Genomic DNA, 14669 nt, shown 5'->3' with positions numbered 1-14669 from the left:
AAATTTTCCAAAGTGCAGGGCTCACATGCCTGTGTGGCCCAAGGGACACGCCCGTATGCCCTGTGACACGCCCATGCTGCAGGCTGTGTTTGACCCCATGTAACTCTCTGACTTGTGCACACGACCATACCACACGCCCGTGTGCTAGGCCGTTTGGTTAATTAATTTAATTTGAAATTAGGTGCAGGTTTCACACGGCCAAGACACACGCCTGTGTTCTAGGCCGTGTAGCACACATGGTTGAGACACACGCCCTTGTCTCTGCCCATGTGTTCAATTCTGAGCATTCTGTTTCTCAAAATTAAGGCGCGAGAGATACACGGCCTATTTACATGCCCATGTCCTTGGCTATATGTCACACACGGTCTAGACACACGCCCATGTGTCTGCCCGTGTAGACAAATTAAAGTCATTTCTAGCTTCATTTCTCACCCAAAATTTCACCCAAGACCTACACTTGAAACAAACATCCAATACCAACCATTCCAAGCATTCAAATTAAACAATTCCATCATTCATCATGCCATACCATTACATGCATATGTGTTTATAAACTCACCTTGGAATAACTTAGGCATTAACATCATTTGATCACATGTACTCAAAATATCACATATGAATATATCATAATAATCTACTTAAACATACCAAAATAAGCCATTACTAGCCATTCTAGTGGGTAGGCTACAAAACATCATCTTCAAGCCACTATTGGTCAAGTTGTCCTCTACATGCCATTATACCAAAAAGATTTTACTATGTATACCCAAAATAACTAGTAGATAGTGTGACGATACTCCAATGATCTTCCAACCTTAGCGAACTTCCAAGCACTATAAAACAGGAAAAATAAAACAAAGTAAGCATTACATGCTTAGTAAGTTTGTATAACGGAAACTAAACTTACCAATCTCGTTATTAAATTTAAGCATACAATATCATGTTTACCATCCATTAGCAATTTTGCCTAAACAGATGCATTCAATCAAACATGTTAGTCACCAAAATCTTTATAACAATCAAGTAAACATAGATGAGCTCATCATGCAATATTCTTTCAAGTCATTATCATTTCATCTTATAATTCTCATACCATGTCAAGAGTTTTATGTCAGTTGAATCATTGAAATTCCAATAGATGCTCAAGTAGTACACTCGAGGTTTACGATTCAACAATTCGTCAATTTCTTATTCAAGGGTACCTACTAGGGTACTTAATCAAGGAACACACTCTCGTGCCATATATCGTGTAACAGGGTTACCAGTTCAGGCTAAATCCTTTATATAACATATGCTCAGAAAAGCTCAATTAGGATTACCAGTCCAGGCTAATAAGATTACTCAGCCGAGCTAAATCTCGTTCGCAACAAATGCAGAACCTTATTCGTATCAGGAAAGCACATATAATCATTGAAATCCAATATTCAATCGAGACTTAACCCTTTTTCACCATTTTAAGCATGTATTAATGATTGATGTAAATTGTGATAAGTTTTATAATTCATGAATGACCATTCTTGAAAACTAACTATTATCACGACAAAGGTAAGCGCACCTATCAAATAGTAAGATAGCTTATGGCAAGACTGGAATGTCGAACCCAAAGGAACTAAAAGTACTCGTATTAACTTTCTTTTTATTATATAGCCTAAAATTAAAGGGATTTGTTTTATCTAAACTAATTGCTAAACTAAGAATGCACAGAAAGTGAATTGGGGAAGTAACTTTTGGGGAAACTGAATGATTTGGACAATACCTAAGGAAAAATCCACCTAGACTTCACTTGTTATTGACTCTGAATTAGACGATTTATTCATTTGACTTGATCCGTAGAAATCTCTAATTTAAATTATTATCTCTCTCGAAACTAACAATGTCTAACCCTAGGTTGATTAATTGAAATCTCTTTCTAATTAAAACCCCTAGTTTTGCATTAACTTAATTTATAGATTCCCTTATTAGGTTTCACCCTTGCAAAATTATGTCACCCTATCTCTAGGCGTGCAATCGATTCTGCTTCATTATGTTAGATCTACTCTTAGACAAGGACTTTGTCTCCTCTAAATAAGCACATCAAAACTTGAATTAATATCCTGGAATATCAAAGCAAGAATTAAGAACACATAATTAAGAACAAATCAAATATTTATCATATAATTCAGATAATAATAACAATATCCGTCTTAGGTTTCGTTCCTCTTGGGTATTTAGAGGGTTTAGTTCATATTTATGAAAGAAAACATCTTAAAAGAATAATGATAACAAAATATAAAGGAAACCTAAGAACTCTTGAAGGGAATTGAAGGGAGATCTTCAGTCATGAAGGTGAATCCGGCTTTTGAGATGGATCAATCGGATTCCTTCGAGTAATTCCTTGCTTCCTACTCTCTTTGTCCATTTCAAGTACCTCCTGGGGTGTCTATATAGGCTTTAGAATGGTTCAAAACCCTCAAGAGTGGCCTTTTCCAAATAAGACTAGACTTGGGCTCGACAAGGACACGCCCGTGTGACAAGCTGTGTGAGGTGGCTTAGGTCGTGTTGCAATTTGTTAAATAGACACGGGTGTGTGAACTACCCGTGTGAAGAAGTCTAGGCTGTGTTAATTTCCTACGTTGACCCATTTTTTTGTTTTTGGCCTGTTTCTCACTCTTTTTACTCTCCTAAGCTCACCAAGTATAAAACATGAAATTAAAGGATTAGGAGCATCAAATTCACCAAATCTAAGGAGAAATCATCCATAAATGTGTTTAGCATGGGATAGAAATATGTATAAATTACGGTTTATCAAATACCCCCACACTTAAGCGTTTGTTTGTCCTTAAGCAAAATCCTCAACTCACAATTAAGAATTCATTTTTCTCAACTTATAATTCCTGTCAATAATATCTCAGAATAAACCATAAGTAATCATACATTGAGAATTTGACTAAAAGAACATCAAAGTTTAAAATATTCCAAGTTGAGCATTTTATCACGAAAACATTAGGTGTCTCCCCTCATCTAAGTAATCGCCTTTGATTCAAAATATCACACAATTCAACATCCTCACTAAAGATTCACTCAAATCACTCGAGGTGTTTAAGGAAAACAAATTAAGCACTCATCAGTCAATATGAAAAGTTATTACCATAAGCTTGCGTGAAAATTAATCTCCATCACTATGTATTGAGATGATACATCAATCAAAAGCTCTTTAGAGGGTTGTAACTTGGCTTTAGTTAGGGGGTGTGGTCACAAGCTGAAAGAAAAGGTTAGAATCAAGATTGAATTGAAAAATTACCTAACTAGAAAAATACTACAATTGGCAATTTATATTCCTAATTGAGCTTTTCTTAATGGATAACATCGTTTTAATCTAAGCATTACATAATTTCATAATAACTTTTTTTAAGAACAAATCAAATAATTTAGAACTTTGCTAAAAATAAAACATAGCTAAGCAATTTATTCAAATCGAATCACGACAAAAATAGGGATCAAATTAATTTAGGGGATTTCAACAATAATGGGTTATGGGTTAATATTGGGGGTGAATCAATGAATGGTTTGTTAGGCTCAAGGGGTTCACTAAGGGTTAATTATGAAGGTAGGCTTTTATAGAGTGAGTGAGTTAAGCCTAAGCGCCTTTATCATCTCAACATATCAAATCAAAGGTGTGGTCTTGACATGCATAATCAAGCAAGTTCTAGAATAACAAATCAATATTGACGCACTCATAACAATAATAAGAGTGAGCATGAAAGAAATAATATATGCTTTAAAGGCTCAAGATCTCACAAAAATTATGGCTTTTTGATGTTAAACTTGTGAATTCCAACTCAAGATAATACCTAAACTTAGGGAAACAACCTAAAAAATTTTAATTCTCAAGAATCAACTTATCATGCTTGATTCTCTAATTCCTTAAAGTTTAAACAATCAATGCATGAATACTTAGGTTTTAATCCAAGACATATCAATAAAAATCATAAGTTAATCAAAATTCATTTTAATAGTGATATGAGCAGATTATTTGATAACAAGATAAAATTTAGGGATTTTTCTGATAATGATATAAATAACCCCCTCCCACACTTAAGATGTACATTGTCCTCAATGTACAAAGATATATAATAGCGATATAAATATAATATCGAAAGAGAGGAAGAGAAGGGAAACTGCCCTGAGATTGTAGATGAAATCCTTGGATTAGCAAGAGTGAGAACTGAAGATAAAGCTGAAGGAAAGGAATGATTCTGAGCGATAAATGCGAAGACACTACTGTGAAGGAGAATTGAGGGAATAATTCGATGATTACCATAAAGATAGGTAGAGTTTAAAAAATATAAAACATGAGTCTTCAAAAATAAATAGAAATAAAAGTAAAAAAAATAAAAATAAAAAGAGGCACGGCCGTGTTGCCCAACACTGGTCTAACACGGTCGTGTCACACGCCTGTGTGGCTCACGTCCAACCCGTGTTTACCATAAAATGAGGAATCACCACACGGCCTGAAGACACGCCCGTATGTCTAGGCCGTGTGGTCACATGGTCGTATCGCACGACCATGCGCAATGTGGTTCGCTTCTCCGACGCCCGTGTATATATGCGCACGCTCGTGTTCTTTTGATAGTCTCGACCACGGGTGTTGACACGGACGTGTCGCACGCCCGTGTTAATTTCTCAGTTTCTTCTACGGGTGTGGCGCACGCTCGTGTTATTTTGACAAGATTGCCCACGGCCATGTCACATGGCTGTGGCAATGTATCGAATCCTGTGTTTTGGGAAAATTTTTCCTTTGTTTTCACATGGCCGTATCGCACGGCCATGTCGCCGCCCATGGTATGAGCATGGCCTAAAGCACACATTTGGGCTAGGCCGTGTTTGCTGCTGTCAAATGTCAAAATTTCCTACTGCTAAACTATGAAAAGTTAAAGAAAAACTAAACCCTATTTAGTGAGGTTAGTACTTAGGTTGCCTCCCAAGAAGCGCTTATTTATAGTCTAAGCTCGACTTACCTCAATTTCGTGTGATTACGGTGGATTAAGGAGTTGAAAATCCTCACCTCTGCTATCAATTTTATCAAAATAAGGTCTAAGTCGAGTATTATTTACCTTAAAAGTTCTGAATACAGTATGTGTCACCTCGACTATACCATGTGGGAAGATGTTCATTACTGTGAAAGGAGCCACTCTGTCCGTATTGTGCTCTAGAGTGGCAATTCGGGGGTCATTTCCATCTAGCAATACTTTGTCCCCAACTTTAATTTGCCTTGTTTCATCCCTATGTTCATTGTGGTGTCACTTCGATTTTTCGTGCACTTTTGGTTTTTCCTTGATAAGTGTTCGCCATTCATCTAGTTCTTCGATCTGTAGCCTTCGTTCTTCATAGATGGCTCTCTTGTTGTTACTGGAACAAGGCTCATTTATGCTCGTCGAGCATGTTTCCTGCAAAGAAGGTTGCACCACATGATCAGTATTAGTAACACAATTTATACAACCACTCTCAATATTTGATTTGTTACTCGAATTACGAGCTTGAAGAGTGATTGTTTCATCACCCACACGAAGTGTGAGCTCACTTATACCAACATCGGTAATAGTTCTAGCAGTTGCTAAGAATGGCCTTCCTAAAATTAAAGGCACGTCACTATCCTCTTCTATGTCTAGACAAAGTCTACTGGGTATATAAATTTATCGATTTTAACAAGAACATCTTCAATGATACCCCTAGGAAATTTAATGGTTTTATCAGCCAATTGAATGCTCATCCTAGTTTGTTTGGGTTTCCCAAAACCTAGCTGTTTAAACATTTTATAAGGCATAACATTAATGCTCGCCCCTAAATCAGCCAATGCATTATTCACGTTCAAACTACCAATCAAACAAGGAATCGTAACTCCCTGGATCTTTCAACTTGTTAGGTAGTTTATTCTGTAGAACGGTTGAGCAAACTGCATTCAACTCTACATGCGACGCCTCAACCAACTTCCGTTTATTTGCTAAAAGCACCTTTAAAAATTTAACTGCGTTTGGCATCTGCGAAAGAGCTTCAATAAACGATAAGTTAATGTGTAATTTCATTAATAGTTTAAGGAATTTAAAAAATTGTTCGTGCATATGGTCTTTCCTTGTCGTATTGGGGTATGGCACACGAGGTTTGTACTCTTTACTTACTGGTTTCTGCTCACTGTGGTCCACCTCATCCTTACCTTTACTTACCATAATTTTTTGTCTCGATTCTGGTTCAGGTTCAACTAACTCTTCTTTTTCTCGAGCGGTAATCGTATTGAGTTGTTCCCTTGGGTTAGATTCAGTGTTACTTGGCAAGCTACCTTGTGGTCATTCAGAAATTAATTTGGCAAGTTGGCCTATCTGAGTTTCAAGCCCTTGGATCGACGCTTGTTGATTCTTAAGTGTTGTTTTGATATTCTAAAAACGAGTCTCTGACACCGAGACAAATTTCATTAGCATCTCCTTAAGGTTCGAATCTTTTCCTGCTGGTAAGGTGGTTGTTGAAATCCTAGGGGATGTTGTGGCCTTTGATTTCCTTCACCACCCCAGGAGAAGTTGGGATGGCTCCTCCAACCTACATTATAAGTATTACTGTATGGGTTATTTTGAGGTCTAGAATTATTGTTACCCATATATTGAACTTGTTCCTCCTCGGTGCTAGGGTTGAAAGATTGATATTCTGTGTGTACTCCTTCATTTGAATCGCACCTCATCACTGGATGTACCTAAGTAGAACCACACAAACCGTCAATCTTTTTATTATAAAGTTCTACCTGATTTGATAGCATAGTGACCGCGTCAAGGTTGAAAACACCGGCTGCTTTTGTCGGCTTTGTTCTCATGACTTGCCACTGATAGTTATTCAGTGATATCTCTTCAATAAATTTGCAAGCCACTTTAGGTGTTTTGTTATTGATAGTCCCACCAGCAGCTGTGTCGATAAGTTGCCTTGTTGAGGGGTTCACACCGTTGTAAAACATTTGAACCTGCAACCACAAAGGTAACCCATGGTGAGGGCACCTTTTCAATAGATCCTTGTATCTCTCCCATGCATCATAGAGTGTTTCTAGATCCATCTGCACAAAAGAAGAGATATCATTCCTCAATTTAGTCGTTTTAGCTGGCGGAAAATATTTAAGTAAGAATTTTTCAGTCATTTGTTCCCAAGTAGTGATTGACCCTCGTAGTAACGAGTTCAACCACTGTTTAGCTTTGTTTTTCAACGAAAAGAGAAACAACCAAAGGTGAATGGCATCGTTAGAAACACCATTGATCTTAAATGTGTCGCAAAACTCCAGAAAATTTGCCAAATGAGTATTTGAATCCTCATCCTGCAAACCATCAAACTGAACAAACTGTTGTATCATTTGAATCGTGTCAGGTTTTAGTTCAAAATTATTTGCAGCAACAGCAGGCCTAACTACACTTGACTCAGTTCCTGTTAAAGTAGTTTTAGCATAATCATACATAGTGCATGGAGCAGGATTCTGATTTACTAGATCAGCAGCAATCGCAGGAGGTAGCGGATTTTCTTGATTTTCAGCTATCTCCTCAATATGGGTGGAGATATTGTCCTTTTGCTTTTTCTCTGTGTATCTTAGGCTTTGCCTTATTTCTCTTCAGTTTCTGTGAGCTGTGCGATCGATCTCACTGTCAAAAAGCAATGGTCCCGACGAGTTTCTTCTAGTCGTAAACTATAAAAACCTTCCAGAAGGAAAAATAAAATTTAGTAACAAAAATCAAAATAAAACTCAAATTGCAATAAAATAAATGGCTAAAGTAATAAAAATTAAGTGTTCCTAATATCTTAGTTCCCCAGCAACGGTGCCAAAAACTTGATTGATATAAATCGTGATAAGTTTTATAATTTATGAATGACCATTCTTGAAAACTAACTATTATCACGACAAAGGCAGGCGCACCTATCGAACAGTAGTATAGCTTATGGCAAGACTGGAATGTCGAACCCAAAGGAACTAAAAGTACTAGTATTAACTTTCTTTTTATTATCTAGCCTAAAAATAAAGAGATTTGTTCTATCTAAACTAATTACTAAATTAAGAATGCACAGAAAGTGAATTGGGGAAATAACTTTTGGGAAAACTGAATGATTTGGACAATACCTAAGGAAATATCCACCTAGACTTCACTTGTTATTGACTCTGAATTAGATGATTTATTCATTTCACTTGATCCGTAGAAATCCCTAATTTATATTATTATCTCTCTCGAGACTAACAATGTCTAACCCTAGGTTGATTAATTGAAATCTCTTTCTAATTAAAACCCTTAGTGTTGCATTAACTCGATTTAAGGATTCCCTTATTAGGTTTCACCCTAATCCGACAAAATTATGTCACCTTATCTCTAGGTGTGCAATCAACTCTGCTTAATTATGTTAGATCTACTCTTAGATAGATACTTTTGCTCCTCTGAATAAGCACATTAAAACTTGAATTAATATCCTGGAATATCAAAGAAAGAATTAAGAACACATAATTAAGAACAAATCAAATATTTATCATATAATTCAGAAAATAATAACAAGATCCGTCTTAGGTTTCATTCCCCTTAGGTATTTAGGGGGTTTAGTTCATATTTATGAAAGAAAACATCTCAAAAGAATAATGATAACAAAACATAAAGAAAACCCGAGAACTCTTGAAGGGAATTGAAGGAAGATCTTCAGTCTTGAAGGTGAATGCGGCTTCTGAGATGGATCAATCGGCTTCCTTTTAGTAATTCATTGCTTCCTACTCTCTGTGTCCCTTTCGGGCACCTCCTAGGGTGTTTATATAGGCTTTAGAATGCTTCAAAACCCTCAAGAGTGGCCTTTTCTGAATAGGACTAGACTTGGGCTTGACAGGGACACGCCCGTGTGAGGTGGCTTAGGCCTTGTTGCAATCTGTTAAATAGACACGGGCGTGTGAACTACCCGTGTGGAGAAGTCCAGGCCGTGTTGATTTCCTACGTTGACCCATTTTCTTTGTTTTTGGCCCGTTTCTTACTCTTTTTTACTCTCTTATGCTCACCTAAGTATAAAACATGAAATTAAATGATTAGGAGCATCGAATTCACCAAATCTAAGGAGAAATCATCCATAAATGTGCTTAGCATGGGATTAAAATATGTATAAATTACGGTTTATCAATTAAATTTTTCATTATAGCATACAAATAATCTACATCAATATAATTCACATTCCATACAAACACAACATTCAATTAAACTTATTTACAAGCTCGATTAAGTTACAGGAACTTACCCCAACACTTGTTCGTGTATAAAATCTACTAATCCGAACCCTTGTTTTCCTCGGTCTAACCTCAAATTTGTATTGTCCGAATCTATATAAATAGTTTTAGTCATCAATTTCACATATTTCATATTTATTCAAACTCAATTTACATCCTAGGCAAAATTACCATTTTACCCCTAACTTTTTCTTAAATTCCAATTTCGTCCCTAGGCTCAGTAAACTTGTGCAGTTTACTCCCTATTCCAAGCCTAACCAAATTCCCATTACAAATTTTACAGCACATGTATTCATAAAAATTCATAATTTTTCATCAAATTTCTCAACTTTACATTTTAGTCCCTGAATCATGTTTTCATCAAAAATCACTTTGTAAAAGTTGTTTATCTATCAACAATCTTTCATTTTCTACCATAAATTTCTAATTTTTAGCATATTCATCCATGACCCAAATTTCATACCTTGATAACTTTTCAAATTAATCCCCCAAATAGATAGATTAAGCTATCGCAGTTTCAAAAATATAAAAATTACTAAAAAAGGGACAAGGAAACTTACCCAATTAAGCCTTGAAAGATTCTTCTCTCTCTCCTAGGGTTTCCATATAATTTTGGGGTTGAAGATGACAAAATAAGATGATATTTTGCTTTTCATCATTTTTTAATTATTTATTTATTTTAATTTCCAATTTAGTCCCTACTCTTTTCTAGTTTTTCCATGGATGAGTCACCAAAAATCTGCATACTTTTCTTTAATGGTCTAATTACCATATAAGGACCTCTAGATTTGAATTCCATAGCTATTTAATCCTTATAGTTACTAGAATTTAACTTTTGAATTTTATGCGATTTCGTCCTTCTAGTGATTAAACACTTAATCGATAGATTTTTTGTATCAAAATTTTCACACGACACATACATCATAATATGAACCATATAATAAAATAAAAATAAACTTTATTTTCGGGTTGGATTGGTGGTCACGAAACCATTGTTCCGATTTCACTGAAAAATGGGTTGTTATATTTTAGATGTAGTTTATGTTGAATTAATTGAAGAATTAGGGGTTAAATTGATAGAATTTCAAGTTAGAATTGAATAAAGGATTGAATTGTAAAATAAATCATAAGTTTTAAGTAATAGGGACTAAATTGAAACAAATTCAAAATTAGGGTTTTATGGAGAAATTAGAGAGTTGAAGTTAGTTTAAAGTGGAAATTTGAATGAGATATGAAATTAGTTTTGTAAAAATAAAGTTAGTTTATTTAAGGATTAAATTGGAATTTAGGCAAAAGCTGTGTATAAATTGAAATATTCAATGTTAAATTGTGAGTATTGATTATTTTAAATTGTTTTAATTTCCGTAGCTAACATCGAGCCGAAGACCTCGGCTAAAAAATGAAAAGACAAGATTAACAAAGAGAGTTCGAGAATTACGGTTTGTATTTCTATAATCCAAATTTAATAATTAATTATTAAATTTATTACTTAATGTGTATGGTAAGTAGATTGAGGTAAGTAATTGTTATTATGATATTGAATTGAATGGAATTAAATTTATGAGCATATGTGAATAGTTGAATTGAAATTATGAGAATTTGTGATTGGTGTTATAACACCTCAAACCTGGCCTAGACGTTATGGCCGAATCTGGCAATGTCACATAATAGTGCTTTTGAAATCATATCGTTGCTATCACCTCATTTCTCATTTTAAAACACTTCATTATCTTAACACTGGTTTTCAAACTGAGTCACCTATTTAGTTTATCATCATCAAAACGTTAACGTACGAGGCAGCTTTCGACACTGTTGGGTGGTTGTGAATATTTTGATAAAACGTTTGTTTATTCTGAAAACCCGAGTCTTCCTTCTACTAGCAGTAAAACCATAAAATGTTGCAAAACCCAAATTTAAACAAAAATCCGTAATGGCCATAATTACATCAAAACTCCCCAAATAAAATTAAAACCATGATAAGCATAAAACCGTAAATTTATTGTGAGGCAAAAGCAGTGGTCACTATCGAGTCCTCCGCTGCACTGATCCGTCTAATGCTGGGGATTACCTGAACAGATTAAACATAAAAGGGTCAGTTTTTGCAAACTCAATGTGTAATCCCCACAGAAAAATATACACACAGCACAATATCCGAAATTAGGCATATATTTACATATAGTTCGGGCCCGAGCCCTTTACAAAATCGATGTGGACCATAACCCACTCAGATAAAAAATCAGATACAAAATAGGGCCTTAGCCCATCTCAGATATACCGTGCAGAATATAAAAAAATAACAGAGTCCTACCCACCAGCCTCTACACACCAACTCCATCCAACCCTACACACCATGTAGGGATAAAATCAACCCACCCATCCCTACACACCATGTTGTACCGAAGTGTGGCACATAATCAGATAATTGCAGCGAGGCTGCCAGATATCAGGCTTAAGAGCCTTTCAGAATACTTCCTCCAATTAATACCAACCTAACCCCGATGCAATGCAACATACAAGTAAGACATGCTAATATACAATTTAACAGATCGTACATTCAAATCGGTATACATGATAAGAGTAATATGCTAAAACACATATATATCACATAGTTAGATCGCGTAATCAGGGGTCAAAGTAACTCTTACCAACCCTATAGTAGGCCGCAGTCGACTTGGGCGACCCGAGCAACCTTACAAAGTATTTCAAAAAAATGGGCTCACACGCCCATGTGGCCTGCCCGTGTGGGCCCACACGCCCGTGGGGCCCACAGGCCCAAATTGGCCTTGGCCGTGTGGATCACATGACCTGCCCAGAAACTAACATGCCCGTGTGTTTCACCTATGTGGGCCCATACGCCCATGTGGCCCACAGGACCAGATTGATTGAGCCCGTGTCTCGCACACGGCCTCTTTGCCCATCACGCGGCCATGTCATGCGCCTGTGTCACACGAGCACGGCCTACCGGACCGGCAACCACACACCCGTGTTGCGTCAACAGTTTTGTTTTTCAGCTTTCGCCAACACTCGCTTTCTATGTTTTCGGCTCCACACCTAGTAATGATTTGAAACGAAGGCAACCCCAAACACTCCAGAACCTATTAACGACCAACAAATACCAGATTAAACACTTGATAAACATTAAAACCAAATTGAAACAAAGAGTCCCAAAAATGCATAAACGGCTTACCGATAACAATTGAACTCAATCCCGATTCAGGTTGAAGAAGCGTGACTTCCAGCCTCACTGCCTCCTCCTAAACATGAACTAAACTTATTAAACAACGATTCTAAAGTCCCAAAACCAAAACATTACACTTTTAGAATGCGCGATTTGCGACAACGGAAAAGAATTAGAGGAAAAAATGGATTAAGGAAAAATGTGAGTAGAGAACGGCTAAAATTTCAGTACCAAAATGGCATCGAAAAGGGAGAACAGAAAGGAGGAAAATGGCAGCTACCAGAGAGGAAAAGAAAAGGAAAAGGTGTTAGAAAATCAGAGAATGGAAAGGGAGGGGCCCAAATTTCCTACCCCAACAATTGGGATATCTCAAATCCCTTATTTTCCTCCAAGAATCATTCCAACACTCCCCACCACACGACTACTACTCAGAACCCTAGTCAAAACCAACTCTTGCTGAGCAGGTAGCAAAAATTATCCCCCTTTTTCCCACACAGTTTTCGAACACAGGACCTCAAGCAACTTAACACTCTATTTAACCACCAGAACAGCAGACCCATTCTGACACATTCTTACAATCAATAAAATATAAGCCTAATGGACCAAGTTCAGACTTTATTCATTAAAATACCAAAATTTACCCAAGTTGTGGCTTGAACTTGGGACCTCTCACACATACCCAGAACACTTAACCACTGAAGCAGATACATATTTATGTCAAATTAATACAGATACATCTACAGGTATTTTGGAGCGTTACAACTCTACCCCCTAAAAGAAAATTTCGGCCTCGAAATTTTACCTGATCAGAATAGATGAGGATATTACTGACGCATCGCATCCTCAGGCTCCCACGTAGCCTCCTTAGTGCTATGATTACTCCATAGAACCTTAACCAATAGAATAGATTTTCTCCTCAGAAGCATTACATTGCGATCCAGAATCTAAACCGGCTCCTCCTCGAAGGTCAGATCTGGCCAAACCTCAATCTCCTCAATAGGGACAATGTGCGTAGGATAAGAGCAGTAGCGTCTCAACATCGAGACATAGAAAACATCATGAATGCGATCTAACTCTAGAGGTAGCTCCAACTGATATACGATTGATCCCACTCGTCTCAAAATCCGATACGGCCCAATAAACCTACGGTTCAGCTTGCCTTTGCGACCGAACCTCAGAATCTTCTTCCATGGCGAGACCTTGAGAAAAATAGAGTCCCCTACAGAATACTCTATCTCTCGATGTTTCAGATCCGTATATGACTTCTGTCTATCAGAAACCTCTTTCAGTCGATCTCGAATCAAACAGACCTTGTCCTCAGTCTCAGAAACCAACTCTGAACCCAGAATACGCCACTCAACCAACTCAGTCCAGCAAAAGGGAGTGCGACACTTACGACCATACAGTTCCTCGTAAGGTGCCATCTATATGCTAGACTAGTAGCTATTATTGTAAGCAAACTCTGCTAATGGCAAGTACTCCTCCCAACTGTCGCAGAAATCAATAATACAGCCCCTCAACATGTCCTCCAATATCTGAATCACCCTCTCCAACTGACCATCTGTCTGAGGATGGAAAGCCGTACTAAAGTATAATCTCAAACCCAGAGCCTCATGAAGCTTCTTCTAGAATCGAGATGTGAAACAAGGATCCCTATCAAAGATGATCGAGACAAGTACCCTATGCAACCTCACTATTTCAGAAATATAGAGCTTAGCCAGCTTTTGTAGAGAAAAGTTTGTCCTGACCTGAATGAAGTGAGCAGACTTGGTCAATTGATCAACGATAACCTACACAGAATCCTTCTTAGTGGGTGTTAGAGGCAACCCACTAACGAAGTCCATCGTTACTGGCTACCATTTCCACATCGGTATCTTAACCGACTGTAGCAAACCCGAAGGCAACTGATGCTCAGCCTTAACCTGCTGACAAGTCAAACAGCAAGCAACAAAGTCAGCAACTTCAAGCTTTAACCCTGGCCACCAATACAACTCTTGCAGATCTCGGCTCATCTTATTCCCACTGGGATGCATAGCATAAGGGCTACTATGCACCTCCCTCAGAATCGACAGTCTCAAATCCTCATCATTTGGTACACAAATTCGACCGTGGAAACACAATACCCTATCCTTATTAATCCTAAAATCCATAGTAACACCACTTTCAACTTGACGAAAATGCAACTCACAAGACTTATCCCCAAAATATTTATCTCTAATCTGATTAATCCATGTCGGTTTCACT

General features: G+C 37.1%; 1 non-coding gene across 1 annotated transcript; it reads left to right on the top strand.

Moving 5' to 3' along the window:
* Positions 1-6995: 6995 nt before the first annotated feature.
* LOC121208256 (small nucleolar RNA R71) lies at positions 6996-7102 on the top strand. The gene has a single exon (XR_005903226.1). It is a non-coding gene; the product is annotated as a small nucleolar RNA R71 (small nucleolar RNA).
* Positions 7103-14669: the final 7567 nt, after the last annotated feature.

Source organism: Gossypium hirsutum, chromosome A01 (assembly GCF_007990345.1).
Source record: "Gossypium hirsutum isolate 1008001.06 chromosome A01, Gossypium_hirsutum_v2.1, whole genome shotgun sequence".
Lineage (NCBI taxonomy): Eukaryota > Viridiplantae > Streptophyta > Magnoliopsida > Malvales > Malvaceae > Gossypium > Gossypium hirsutum.
Note: the sequence above shows the minus strand (reverse complement) of the source record. Positions and strands in the feature narration are given on the sequence as shown.